The 14,558-nt window shown below is 46.6% G+C and overlaps 3 non-coding genes across 3 annotated transcripts; all 3 read right to left on the bottom strand.

Moving 5' to 3' along the window:
• Window positions 1-2,169: 2,169 nt before the first annotated feature.
• Window positions 2,170-2,241, bottom strand: trnad-guc (transfer RNA aspartic acid (anticodon GUC)). Its single transcript has one exon. It is a non-coding gene; the product is annotated as a tRNA-Asp (tRNA).
• Window positions 2,242-8,257: 6,016 nt separating this feature from the next.
• Window positions 8,258-8,329, bottom strand: trnad-guc (transfer RNA aspartic acid (anticodon GUC)). The gene has a single exon. It is a non-coding gene; the product is annotated as a tRNA-Asp (tRNA).
• Window positions 8,330-10,294: 1,965 nt separating this feature from the next.
• Window positions 10,295-10,366, bottom strand: trnad-guc (transfer RNA aspartic acid (anticodon GUC)). The gene has a single exon. It is a non-coding gene; the product is annotated as a tRNA-Asp (tRNA).
• Window positions 10,367-14,558: the final 4,192 nt, after the last annotated feature.

Below are 14,558 nucleotides of genomic sequence, written 5' to 3'. Positions count from 1 at the left end.
CGAGGAACTGGTGCAGGGAGTTGTTATAAATTTCGTCATGTACATATTTTAAAATTATTTTCGTTCATTTTGTTCTATTCATCTTTTCCCAGGGTCTTTTTAAGGAGCTGCCCAAAGGTTTAAAATTGGGGATGTTAAAAATTCTCCCCGTCGGGGAATTGAACCCCGGTCACCCGCGTGACAGGCGGGGATACTCACCACTATACTAACGAGGAACTGAAAGGTGCCGAATCTGTCAGAGCAAAAATCGACCTGTGAACAGAGGGACAGAGGCAGAAGGGACAGAAATTAGAATAAGAACAGAAGGAACAGGAGCAGGAGTGGGCCATTCGGCCCCTCGAGCCTGCCCCGCCATTCAATAAGATCATGGCTGATCAGATCTTATACTCAACGCCACTTTCCTGCCCGCTCCCCATAACCCTTGACTCCACTGCAGCTCAAATATATGTCTATCTCCACCTTGAATATATTCAGTGGCTCCGCCTCCACAGCTCTCTGGGGTAGAGGATTCCAAAGATTCACGACATTCTGAGAGAACAAATTCCTCCTCATCTCCGTTTTAAATGGGCGACCGGATATCCTGGAGCTTTGCCCCCGAGTTGTAGATTCCCCCAGGAGGGGAAACATCCTCCCTGCATCTATCCTGTCAAGCACCCTCAGAATCCTATACAGAGAGAGACAGGGACAAAGAGGGAGACAAAGATAGACATACAGAGCGAGACAGTCAGTTTGACGTCTTGCAGAGTGGTCCGAGGGATAAGGAACTTCAGTTATGTTGAGAGTTTGTGATTGTTTTCCTCAGACGGTTAAGAGGAAATTTAATAAGAGGCTTTCAAAATTACAAGGGGATTTGATTGAGGTAATAAGGAGAAACGCTTGCCAGTGGCAGGTATGACGGTAACCAGAGGAGACCAATTGAAGATAGCAGAATGAGTATGGGGAGAATTGTATTACGCAGCAAGGGCTCAGGCCTACTGAATATCTTACTGCTTAGAAATGTTATCACGGCCCAACTCTCTCTCACTAAAGTCTTGCACACGTTGCTAACTTTCAAATGTTGCATTCTTCAAACTGGCGTTGAGTTGATTGATAGCCGTGCTGTGATAAGCTATGTTTGTTAGGGGGGTGCAGCCTGCAAGAAAATACATGGAAGTTTGATAATAACAGTGACTGTTCTGACACTGTCAGCTGCAGTTAAATGTGGGCATGTACACGTTTAAATTGTCTCGTCCCAAATGTAATTTCCTGCTGACTTTGAAACAGCAGGCATTTTACAAAAGGCAAGGAAGTGCATTGTGTACCTGTTGAGGCAGCAGCAGTGTTGAAATTGCAAAGGTTGATCAGGAGCAGACATTGCTTCGCGCCGGTGCATTGATTGGAGGCATTTCAAACAGCCTCAAAACGCACTGTTCTCTAATCGGGAATCGAACCCGGGCCGCGGCGGTGAAAGCGCCGAATCCTAACCACTAGACCACCAGGGAAGCTGCAAGAAGCTGCCTGCCAGCAAGCAGAGCAACGCAGACTTTCCTCCTTGCTGCTTTGAAATTCAGATCACTTTCACGCCAGGCAAACTTTTCGTACAAGATGACATCTTTTAGACGAGAACACAAAGGACATGTTCACTAAGCCACAGCATCAAGTGCGGGAAGGGGTCCATTTGCCATATATTACCTTCTATGCTTTTCTCAGAGACAGAGGCATAAAGTCAGAGAGAAGCCGTCGGGGAAGTGAAAACTGAACATCATAATATCCACGACATTGTCCAGGAAATGGTTATGCAGTGCTTGAGACAAAGCAGCAAACACACACAAAATACCCGTATGTGCTCTCTTTGTGTGGGTATGTCTCAGATATCCATCTCAATGTCATGCATTCATGGAGGCTGGCAGCACGGTGGGAGGCCATTCGGCCAATCGTGCCTGTGCTGTCTCTTTGAAAGAGCAGTCGTGCTTTCTCCCGCTGTTATCTCATTTTCTCTCTCCCTCCTCAGTGCCCCACACAACAGGCAAGGAGAACACTCTACTAACGAGGAACTGGTGCAGGGAGTTGTTATAAATTTCGTCATGTTCATATTTTAAAATTATTTTCGTTCATTTTGTTCTATTCAACTTTTCCCAGGGTCTTTTTAAGGAGCTGCCCAAAGGTTTAAAATTGGGGATGTTAAAAATTCTCCCCGTCGGGGAATTGAACCCCGGTCTCCCGCGTGACAGGCGGGGATACTCACCACTATACTAACGAGGAACTGAAAAGTGCCGAATCTGTCAGAGCAAAAATCGACCTGTGAACAGAGGGACAGAGGCAGAAGGGACAGAAATAAGAACAGAAGGAATAGGAGCAGGAGTGGGCCATTCGGCCCCTCGAACCTGCCCCGCCATTCAATAAGATCATGGCTGATCAGATCTTCTACTCAACGCCACTTTCCTGCCCGCTCCCCATAACCCTTGACTCCACTGCAGCTCAAATATATGTCTATCTCCACCTTGAATATATTCAGTGGCTCCGCCTCCACAGCTCTCTGGGGTAGAGGATTCCAAAGATTCACGACATTCTGAGAGAACAAATTCCTCCTCATCTCCGTTTTAAATGGGCGACCGGATATCCTGGAGCTTTGCCCCCTAGTTGTAGATTCCCCCAGGAGGGGAAACATCCTCCCTGCATCTATCCTGTCAAGCACCCTCAGAATCCTATACAGAGAGAGACAGGGACAAAGAGGGAGACAAAGATAGACATACAGAGCGAGACAGTCAGTTTGACGTCTTGCAGAGTGGTCCGAGGGATAAGGAACTTCAGTTATGTTGAGAGTTTGTGATTGTTTTCCTCAGACGATTAAGAGGAAATTTAATAAGAGGCTTTCAAAATTACAAGGGGATTTGATTGAGGTAATAAGGAGAAACGCTTGCCAGTGGCAGGTATGACGGTAACCAGAGGAGACCAATTGAAGATAGCAGAATCAGTATGGGGAGAATTGTATTACGCAGCAAGGGCTCAGGCCTACTGAATATCTTACTGCTTAGAAATGTTATCACGGCCCAACTCTCTCTCACTAAAGTCTTGCACACGTTGCTAACTTTCAAATGTTGCATTCTTCAAACTGGCGTTGAGTTGATTGATAGCCGTGCTGTGATAAGCTAAGTTTGTTAGGGCGGTGCAGCCTGCAAGAAAATACATGGAAGTTTGATAATAACCGTGACTGTTCTGACACTGTCAGCTGCAGTTAAATGTGGGCATGTACACGTTTAAATTGTCTCGTCCCAAATGTAATTTCCTGCTGACTTTGAAACAGCAGGCATTTTACAAAAGGCAAGGAAGTGCATTGTGTACCTGTTGAGGCAGCAGCAGTGTTGAAATTGCAAAGGTTGATCAGGAGCAGACATTGCTTCGCGCGGGTGCATTGATTGGAGGCATTTCAAACAGCCTCAAAACGCACTGTTCTCTAATCGGGAATCGAACCCGGGCCGCGGCAGTAAAAGCGCCGAATCTTAACCACTAGACCACCAGGGAAGCTGCAAAAAGCTGCCTGCCAGCAAGCAGAGCAACGCAGACTTTCCTCCTTGCTGCTTTGAAATTCAGATCACTTTCACGCCAGGCAAACTTTTCGTACAAGATGACATCTTTTAGACGAGAACACAAAGGACATGTTCACTAAGCCACTGCATCAAGTGCGGGAAGGGGTCCATTTGCCAAATATTACCTTCTATGCTTTTCTCAGAGACAGAGGCATAAAGTCAGAGAGAAGCCGTCGGGGAAGTGCAAACTGAACATCATAATATCCACGACATTGTCCAGGAAATGGTTATGCAGTGCTTGATACAAAGCAGCAAACACACACAAAATACCCGTATGTGCTCTCTTTGTGTGGGTATGTCTCAGATATCCATCTCAGTGTCATGCATTCATGGAGGCTGGCAGCACGGTGGGAGGCCATTCGGCCAATCGTGCCTGTGCTGTCTCTTTGAAAGAGCAGTCGTGCTTTCTCCCGCTGTTATCTCATTTTCTCTCTCCCTCCTCAGAGCCCCACACAACAGGCAAACAGAAGGAGAACACTCTACTAACGAGGAACTGGTGCAGGGAGTTGTTATAAATTTCGTCATGTACATATTTTAAAATTATTTTCGTTCATTTTGTTCTATTCAACTTTTCCCAGGGTCTTTTTAAGGAGCTGCCCAAAGGTTTAAAATTGGGGATGTTAAAAATTCTCCCCATCGGGTATTGAACCCCGGTCTCCCGCGTGACAGGCGGGGATACTCACCACTATACCAACGAGGAACTGAAAGGTGCCGAATCTGTCAGAGCAAAAATCGACCTGTGAACAGAGGGACAGAGGCAGAAGGGACAGAAATTAGAATAAGAACAGAAGGAACAGGAGCAGGAGTGGGCCATTCGGCCCCTCGAGCCTGCCCCGCCATTCAATAAGATCATGGCTGATCAGATCTTATACTCAACGCCACTTTCCTGCCCGCTCCCCATAACCCTTGACTCCACTGCAGCTCAAATATATGTCTATCTCCACCTTGAATATATTCAGTGGCTCCGCCTCCACAGCTCTCTGGGGTAGAGGATTCCAAAGATTCACGACATTCTGAGAGAACAAATTCCTCCTCATCTCCGTTTTAAATGGGCGACCGGATATCCTGGAGCTTTTCCCCCGAGTTGTAGATTCCCCCAGGAGGGGAAACATCCTCCCTGCATCTATCCTGTCAAGCACCCTCAGAATCCTATACAGAGAGAGACAGGGACAAAGAGGGAGACAAAGATAGACATACAGAGCGAGACAGTCAGTTTGACGTCTTGCAGAGTGGTCCGAGGGATAAGGAACTTCAGTTATGTTGAGAGTTTGTGATTGTTTTCCTCAGACGGTTAAGAGGAAATTTAATAAGAGGCTTTCAAAATTACAAGGGGATTTGATTGAGGTAATAAGGAGAAACGCTTGCCAGTGGCAGGTATGACGGTAACCAGAGGAGACCAATTGAAGATAGCAGAATCAGTATGGGGAGAATTGTATTACGCAGCAAGGGCTCAGGCCTACTGAATATCTTACTGCTTAGAAATGTTATCACGGCCCAACTCTCTCTCACTAAAGTCTTGCACACGTTGCTAACTTTCAAATGTTGCATTCTTCAGACTGGCGTTGAGTTGATTGATAGCCGTGCTGTGATAAGCTATGTTTGTTAGGGGGGTGCAGCCTGCAAGAAAATACATGGAAGTTTGATAATAACAGTGACTGTTCTGACACTGTCAGCTGCAGTTAAATGTGGGCATGTACACGTTTAAATTGTCTCGTCCCAAATGTAATTTCCTGCTGACTTTGAAACAGCAGGCATTTTACAAAAGGCAAGGAAGTGCATTGTGTACCTGTTGAGACATCAGCAGTGTTGAAATTGCAAAGGTTGATCAGGAGCAGACATTGCTTCGCGCGGGTGCATTGATTGGAGGCATTTCAAACAGCCTCAAAACGCACTGTTCCCTAACCGGGAATCGAACCACGGGCCGCGGCGGTGAAAGCGCCGAATCCTAACCACTAGAGAAGCTGCAAGAAGCTGCAAGAAGCTGCCTGCCAGCAAGCAGAGTAACGCAGACTTTCCTCCTTGCTGCTTTGAAATTCAGATCACTTTCACGCCAGGCAAACTTTTCGGACAAGATGACATCTTTTAGACGAGAACACAAAGGACATGTTCACTAAGCCACAGCATCAAGTGCGGGAAGGGGTCCATTTGCCATATATTTCCTTCTATGCTTTTCTCAGAGACAGAGGCATAAAGTCAGAGAGAAGCCGTCGGGGAAGTGAAAACTGAACATCATAATATCCACGACATTGTCCAGGAAATGGTTATGCAGTGCTTGAGACAAAGCAGCAAACACACACAAAATACCCGTATGTGCTCTCTTTGTGTGGGTATGTCTCAGATATCCATCTCAGTGTCATGCATTCATGGAGGCTGGCAGCACGGTGGGAGGCCATTCGGCCAATCGTGCCTGTGCTGTCTCTTTGAAAGAGCAGTCGTGCTTTCTCCCGCTGTTATCTCATTTTCTCTCTCCCTCCTCAGTGCCCCACACAACAGGCAAACAGAAGGAGAACACTCAACTAACGAGGAACTGGTGCAGGGAGTTGTTATAAATTTCGTCATGTTCATATTTTAAAATTATTTTCGTTCATTTTGTTCTATTCAACTTTTCCCAGGGTCTTTTTAAGGAGCTGCCCAAAGGTTTAAAATTGGGGATGTTAAAAATTCTCCCCGTCGGGGAATTGAACCCCGGACTCCCGCGTGACAGGCGGGGATACTCACCACTATACTAACGAGGAACTGAAATGTGCCGAATCTGTCAGAGCAAAAATCGACCTGTGAACAGAGGGACAGAGGCAGAAGGGACAGAAATAAGAACAGAAGGAATCGGAGCAGGAGTGGGCCATTCGGCCCCTCGAGCCTGCCCCGCCATTCAATAAGATCATGGCTGATCAGATCTTGTACTCAGCGCCACTTTCCTGCCCGCTCCCCATAACCCTTGACTCCACTGCAGCTCAAATATATGTCTATCTCCACCTTGAATATATTCAGTGGCTCCGCCTCCACAGCTCTCTGGGGTAGAGGATTCCAAAGATTCACGACATTCTGAGAGAACAAATTCCTCCTCATCTCCGTTTTAAATGGGCGACCGGATATCCTGGAGCTTTGCCCCCTAGTTGTAGATTCCCCCAGGAGGGGAAACATCCTCCCTGCATCTATCCTGTCAAGCACCCTCAGAATCCTATACAGAGAGAGACAGGGACAAAGACGGAGACAAAGATAGACATACAGAGCGAGACAGTCAGTTTGACGTCTTGCAGAGTGGTCCGAGGGATAAGGAACTTCAGTTATGTTGAGAGTTTGTGATTGTTTTCCTCAGACGGTTAAGAGGAAATTTAATAAGAGGCTATCAAAATTACAAGGGGATTTGATTGAGGTAATAAGGAGAAACTATTGCCAGTGGCAGGTAGGACGGTAACCAGAGGAGACCAATTGAAGATAGCAGAATCAGTATGGGGAGAATTGTATTACGCAGCAAGGGCTCAGGCCTACTGAATATCTTACTGCTTAGAAATGTTATCACGGCCCAACTCTCTCTCACTAAAGTCTTGCACACGTTGCTAACTTTCAAATGTTGCATTCTTCAAACTGGCGTTGAGTTGATTGATAGCCGTGCTGTGATAAGCTAAGTTTGTTAGGGGTGCAGCCTGCAAGAAAATACATGGAAGTTTGATAATAACCGTGACTGTTCTGACACTGTCAGCTGCAGTTAAATGTGGGCATATACGCGTTTAAATTGTCTCGTCCCAAATGTAATTTCCTGCTGACTTTGAAACTGCAGGCATTTTACAAAAGGCAAGGAAGTGCATTGTGTACCTGTTGAGGCATCAGCAGCGTTGAAATTGCTAAAGGTTGATCAGGAGCAGACACTGCTTCGCGCGGGTGCATTGATTGGAGGCATTTCAAACAGCCTCAAAACGCACTGTTCCCTAACCGGGAAACGAACCCGGGCCGCGGCGGTGAAAGCGCCGAATCCTAACCACTAGACCACCAGGGAAAAAGCTGCAAGAAGCTGCCTGCCAGCAAGCAGAGCAACGCAGACTTTCCTCCTTGCTGCTTTGAAATTCAGATCACTTTCACGCCAGGCAAACTTTTCGTACAAAATGACATCTTTTAGACGAGAACACAAAGGACATGTTCACTAAGCCACAGCATCAAGTGCGGGAAGGGGTCCATTTGCCATATATTACCTTCTATGCTTTTCTCAGAGACAGAGGCATAAAGTCAGAGAGAAGCCGTCGGGGAAGTGAAAACTGAACATCATAATATGCACGACATTGTCCAGGAAATGGTTATGCAGTGCTTGAGACAAAGCAGCAAACACACACAAAATACCCGTATGTGCTCTCTTTGTGTGGGTATGTCTCAGATATCCATCTCAGTGTCATGCATTCATGGAGGCTGGCAGCACGGTGGGAGGCCATTCGGCCAATCGTGCCTGTGCTGTCTCTTTGAAAGAGCAGTCGTGCTTTCTCCCGCTGTTATCTCATTTTCTCTCTCCCTCCTCAGTGCCCGACACAACAGGCAAACAGAAGGAGAACACTCTACTAACGAGGAACTGGTGCAGGGAGTTGTTATAAATTTCGTCATGTTCATATTTTAAAATTATTTTCGTTCATTTTGTTCTATTCAACTTTTCCCAGGGTCTTTTTAAGGAGCTGCCCAAAGGTTTAAAATTGGGGATGTTAAAAATTCTCCCCGTCGGGGAATTGAACCCCGGTCTCCCGCGTGACAGGCGGGGATACTCACCACTATACTAACGAGGAACTGAAAGGTGCCGAATCTGTCAGAGCAAAAACCGACCTGTGAACAGAGGGACAGAGGCATAAGGGACAGAAATAAGAACAGAAGGAATAGGAGCAGGAGTGGGCCATTCGGCCCCTCGAGCCTGCCCCGCCATTCAATAAGATCATGGCTGATCAGATCTTGTACTCAACGCCACTTTCCTGCCCGCTCCCCATAACCCTTGACTCCACTGCAGCTCAAATATATGTCTATCTCCACCTTGAATATATTCAGTGGCTCCGCCTCCACAGCTCTCTGGGGTAGAGGATTCCAAAGATTCACGACATTCTGAGAGAAGAAATTCCTCCTCATCTCCGTTTTAAATGGGCGACCGGATATCCTGGAGCTTTGCCCCCTAGTTGTAGATTCCCCCAGGAGGGGAAACATCCTCCCTGCATCTATCCTGTCAAGCACCCTCAGAATCCTATACAGAGAGAGACAGGGACAAAGAGGGAGACAAAGATAGACATACAGAGCGAGACAGTCAGTTTGACGTCTTGCAGAGTGGTCCGAGGGATAAGGAACTTCAGTTATGTTGAGAGTTTGTGATTGTTTTCCTCAGACGGTTAAGAGGAAATTTAATAAGAGGCTTTCAAAATTACAAGGGGATTTGATTGAGGTAATAAGGAGAAACGCTTGCCAGTGGCAGGTATGACGGTAACCAGAGGAGACCAATTGAAGATAGCAGAATCAGTATGGGGAGAATTGTATTACGCAGCAAGGGCTCAGGCCTACTGAATATCTTACTGCTTAGAAATGTTATCACGGCCCAACTCTCTCTCACTAAAGTCTTGCACACGTTGCTAACTTTCAAATGTTGCATTCTTCAAACTGGCGTTGAGTTGATTGATAGCCGTGCTGTGATAAGCTAAGTTTGTTAGGGGGGTGCAGCCTGCAAGAAAATACATGGAAGTTTGATAATAACCGTGACTGTTCTGACACTGTCAGCTGCAGTTAAATGTGGGCATGTACACGTTTAAATTGTCTCGTCCCAAATGTAATTTCCTGCTGACTTTGAAACAGCAGGCATTTTACAAAAGGCAAGGAAGTGCATTGTGTACCTGTTGAGGCAGCAGCAGTGTTGAAATTGCAAAGGTTGATCAGGAGCAGACATTGCTTCGCGCGGGTGCATTGATTGGAGGCATTTCAAACAGCCTCACAAACGCACTGTTCCCTAATCGGGAATCGAACCCGGGCCGCGGCAGTAAAAGCGCCGAATCTTAACCACTAGACCACCAGGGAAACTGCAAAAAGCTGCAAGAAGCTGCCTGCCAGCAAGCAGAGCAACGCAGACTTTCCTCCTTGCTGCTTTGAAATTCAGATAACTTTCACGCCAGGCAAACTTTTCGTACAAGATGACATCTTTTAGACGAGAACACAAAGGACATGTTCACTAAGCCACAGCATCAAGTGCGGGAAGGGGTCCATTTGCCATATATTACCTTCTATGCTTTTCTCAGAGACAGAGGCATAAAGTCAGAGAGAAGCCGTCGGGGAAGTGAAAACTGAACATCATAATATCCACGACATTGTCCAGGAAATGGTTATGCAGTGCTTGAGACAAAGCAGCAAACACACACAAAATACCCGTATGTGCTCTCTTTGTGTGGGTATGTCTCAGATATCCATCTCAGTGTCATGCATTCATGGAGGCTGGCAGCACGGTGGGAGGCCATTCGGCCAATCGTGCCTGTGCTGTCTCTTTGAAAGAGCAGTCGTGCTTTCTCCCGCTGTTATCTCATTTTCTCTCTCCCTCCTCAGAGCCCCACACAACAGGCAAACAGAAGGAGAACACTCTACTAACGAGGAACTGGTGCAGGGAGTTGTTATAAATTTCGTCATGTACATATTTTAAAATTATTTTCGTTCATTTTGTTCTATTCAACTTTTCCCAGGGTCTTTTTAAGGAGCTGCCCAAAGGTTTAAAATTGGGGATGTTAAAAATTCTCCCCGTCGGGGAATTGAACCCCGGTCTCCCGCGTGACAGGCGGGGATACTCACCACTATACTAACGAGGAACTGAAATGTGCCGAATCTGTCAGAGCAAAAATCGACCTGTGAACAGAGGGACAGAGGCAGAAGGGACAGAAATTAGAATAAGAACAGAAGGAGGAGTGGGCCATTCGGCCCCTCGAGCCTGCCCCGCCATTCAATAAGATCATGGCTGATCAGATCTTATACTCAACGCCACTTTCCTGCCCGCTCCCCATAACCCTTGACTCCACTGCAGCTCAAATATATGTCTATCTCCACCTTGAATATATTCAGTGGCTCCGCCTCCACAGCTCTCTGGGGTAGAGGATTCCAAAGATTCACGACATTCTGAGAGAACAAATTCCTCCTCATCTCCGTTTTAAATGGGCGACCGGATATCCTGGAGCTTTGCCCCCGAGTTGTAGATTCCCCCAGGAGGGGAAACATCCTCCCTGCATCTATCCTGTCAAGCACCCTCAGAATCCTATACAGAGAGAGACAGGGACAAAGAGGGAGACAAAGATAGACATACAGAGCGAGACAGTCAGTTTGACGTCTTGCAGAGTGGTCCGAGGGATAAGGAACTTCAGTTATGTTGAGAGTTTGTGATTGTTTTCCTCAGACGGTTAAGAGGAAATTTAATAAGAGGCTTTCAAAATTACAAGGGGATTTGATTGAGGTAATAAGGAGAAACGCTTGCCAGTGGCAGGTATGACGGTAAACAGAGGAGACCAATTGAAGATAGCAGAATCAGTATGGGGAGAATTGTATTACGCAGCAAGGGCTCAGGCCTACTGAATATCTTACTGCTTAGAAATGTTATCACGGCCCAACTCTCTCTCACTAAAGTCTTGCACACGTTGCTAACTTTCAAATGTTGCATTCTTCAAACTGGCGTTGAGTTGATTGATAGCCGTGCTGTGATAAGCTAAGTTTGTTAGGGGGGTGCAGCCTGCAAGAAAATACATGGAAGTTTGATAATAACCGTGACTGTTCTGACACTGTCAGCTGCAGTTAAATGTGGGCATGTACACGTTTAAATTGTCTCGTCCCAAATGTAATTTCCTGCTGACTCTGAAACAGCAGGCATTTTACAAAAGGCAAGGAAGTGCATTGTGTACCTGTTGAGGCAGCAGCAGTGTTGAAATTGCAAAGGTTGATCAGGAGCAGGCATTGCTTCGCGCGGGTGCATTGATTGGAGGCATTTCAAACAGCCTCAAAACGCACTGTTTCCTAATCGGGAATCGAACCCGGGCCGCGGCAGTAAAAGCGCCGAATCTTAACCACTAGACCACCAGGGAAGCTGCAAAAAGCTGCCTGCCAGCAAGCAGAGCAACGCAGACTTTCCTCCTTGCTGCTTTGAAATTCAGATCACTTTCACGCCAGGCAAACTTTTCGTACAAGATGACATCTTTTAGACGAGAACACAAAGGACATGTTCACTAAGCCACAGCATCAAGTGCGGGAAGGGGTCCATTTGCCATATATTACCTTCTATGCTTTTCTCAGAGACAGAGGCATAAAGTCAGAGCGAAGCCGTCGGGGAAGTGAAAACTGAACATCATAATATCCACGACATTGTCCAGGAAATGGTTATGCAGTGCTTGAGACAAAGCAGCAAACACACACAAAATACCCGTATGTGCTCTCTTTGTGTGGGTATGTCTCAGATATCCATCTCAGTGTCATGCTTTCATGGAGGCTGGCAGCACGGTGGGAGGCCATTCGGCCAATCGTGCCTGTGCTGTCTCTTTGAAAGAGCAGTCGTGCTTTCTCCCGCTGTTATCTCATTTTCTCTCTCCCTCCTCAGTGCCCCACACAACAGGCAAACAGAAGGAGAACACTCTACTAACGAGGAACTGGTGCAGGGAGTTGTTATAAATTTCGTCATGTTCATATTTTAAAATTATTTTCGTTCATTTTGTTCTATTCAACTTTTCCCAGGGTCTTTTTGAGGAGCTGCCCAAAGGTTTAAAATTGGGGATGTTAAAAATTCTCCCCGTCGGGGAACTGAACCCCGGTCTCCCGCGTGACAGGCGGGGATACTCACCACTATACTAACGAGGAACTGAAAGGTGCCGAATCTGTCAGAGCAAAAATCGACCTGTGAACAGAGGGACAGAGGCAGAAGGGACAGAAATAAGAACAGAAGGAATAGGAGCAGGAGTGGGCCATTCGGCCCCTCGAGCCTGCCCCGCCATTCAATAAGATCATGGCTGATCAGATCTTGTACTCAACGCCACTTTCCTGCCCGCTCCCCATAACCCTTGACTCCACTGCAGCTCAAATATATGTCTATCTCCACCTTGAATATATTCAGTGGCTCCGCCTCCACAGCTCTCTGGGGTAGAGGATTCCAAAGATTCACGACATTCTGAGAGAACAAATTCCTCCTCATCTCCGTTTTAAATGGGCGACCGGATATCCTGGAGCTTTGCCCCCTAGTTGTAGATTCCACTAGGAGGGGAAACATCCTCCCTGCATCTATCCTGTCAAGCACCCTCAGAATCCTATACAGAGAGAGACAGGGACAAAGAGGGAGACAAAGATAGACATACAGAGCGAGACAGTCAGTTTGACGTCTTGCAGAGTGGTCCGAGGGATAAGGAACTTCAGTTATGTTGAGAGTTTGTGATTGTTTTCCTCAGACGGTTAAGAGGAAATTTAATAAGAGGCTTTCAAAATTACAAGGGGATTTGATTGAGGTAATAAGGAGAAACGCTTGCCAGTGGCAGGTATGACGGTAACCAGAGGAGACCAATTGAAGATAGCAGAATCAGTATGGGGAGAATTGTATTATGCAGCAAGGGCTCAGGCCTACTGAAAATCTTACTGCTTAGAAATGTTATCACGGCCCAACTCTCTCTCACTAAAGTCTTGCACACTTTGCTAACTTTCAAATGTTGCATTCTTCAAACTGGCGTTGAGTTGATTGATAGCCGTGCTGTGATAAGCTATGTTTGTTAGGGGGGTGCAGCCTGCAAGAAAATACATGGAAGTTTGATAATAACCGTGACTGTTCTGACACTGTCAGCTGCAGTTAAATGTGGGCATGCACACGTTTAAATTGTCTCGTCCCAAATGTAATTTCCTGCTGACTTTGAAACAGCAGGCATTTTACAAAAGGCAAGGAAGTGCATTGTGTACCTGTTGAGGCAGCAGCAGTGTTGAAATTGCAAAGGTTGATCAGGAGCAGACATTGCTTCGCGCGGGTGCATTGATTGGAGGCATTTCAAACAGCCTCAAAACGCACTGTTTTCTAATCGGGAATCGAACCCGGGCCGCGGCAATGAAAGCGCCGAATCTTAACCACTAGTCCACCAGGGAAGCTGCAAGAAGCTGCCTGCCAGCAAGCAGAGCAACGCAGACTTTCCTCCTTGCTGCTTTGAAATTCAGATCACTTTAACGCCAGGCAAACTTTTCGTACAAGATGACATCTTTTAGACGAGAACACAAAGGACATGTTCACTAAGCCACAGCATCAAGTGCGGGAAGGCGTCCATTTGCCATATATTTCCTTCTATGCTTTTCTCAGAGACAGAGGCATAAAGTCAGAGAGAAGCCGTCGGGGAAGTGAAAGCTGACATCATAATATCCACGACATTGTCGAGGAAATGGTTATGCAGTGCTTGAGACAAAGCAGCAAACACACACAAAATACCCGTATGTGCTCTCTTTGTGTGGGTATGTCTCAGATATCCATCTCAGTGTCATGCATTCATGGAGGCTGGCAGCACGGTGGGAGGCCTTTCGGCCAATCGTGCCTGTGCTGTCTCTTTGAAAGAGCAGTCGTGCTTTCTCCCGCTGTTATCTCATTTTCTCTCTCCCTCCTCAGAGCCCCACACAACAGGCAAACAGAAGGAGAACACTCTACTAACGAGGAACTGGTGCAGGGAGTTGTTATAAATTTCGTCATGCACATATTTTAAAATTATTTTCGTTCATTTTGTTCTATTCAACTTTTCCCAGGGTCTTTTTAAGGAGCTGCCCAAAGGTTTAAAATTGGGGATGTTAAAAATTCTCCCCGTCGGGGAATTGAACCCCGGTCTCCCGCGTGACAGGCGGGGATACTCACCACTATACGAAGGAGGAACTGAAAGGTGCCGAATCTGTCAGAGCAAAAATCGACCTGTGAACAGAGGGACAGAGGCAGAAGGGACAGAAATAAGAATAAGAACAGAAGGAATAGGAGCAGGAGTGGGCCATTCGGCCCCTCGAGCCTGCCCCGCCATTCAA

Source organism: Somniosus microcephalus, unplaced genomic scaffold (genome assembly GCF_052327205.1).
Source record: "Somniosus microcephalus isolate GS21.2 unplaced genomic scaffold, FLI_Smic_1.0 unresolved_chr5, whole genome shotgun sequence".
In the NCBI taxonomy this organism is placed as follows: domain Eukaryota; kingdom Metazoa; phylum Chordata; class Chondrichthyes; order Squaliformes; family Somniosidae; genus Somniosus; species Somniosus microcephalus.
This window is presented reverse-complemented; position numbering and strand designations above follow the sequence as displayed.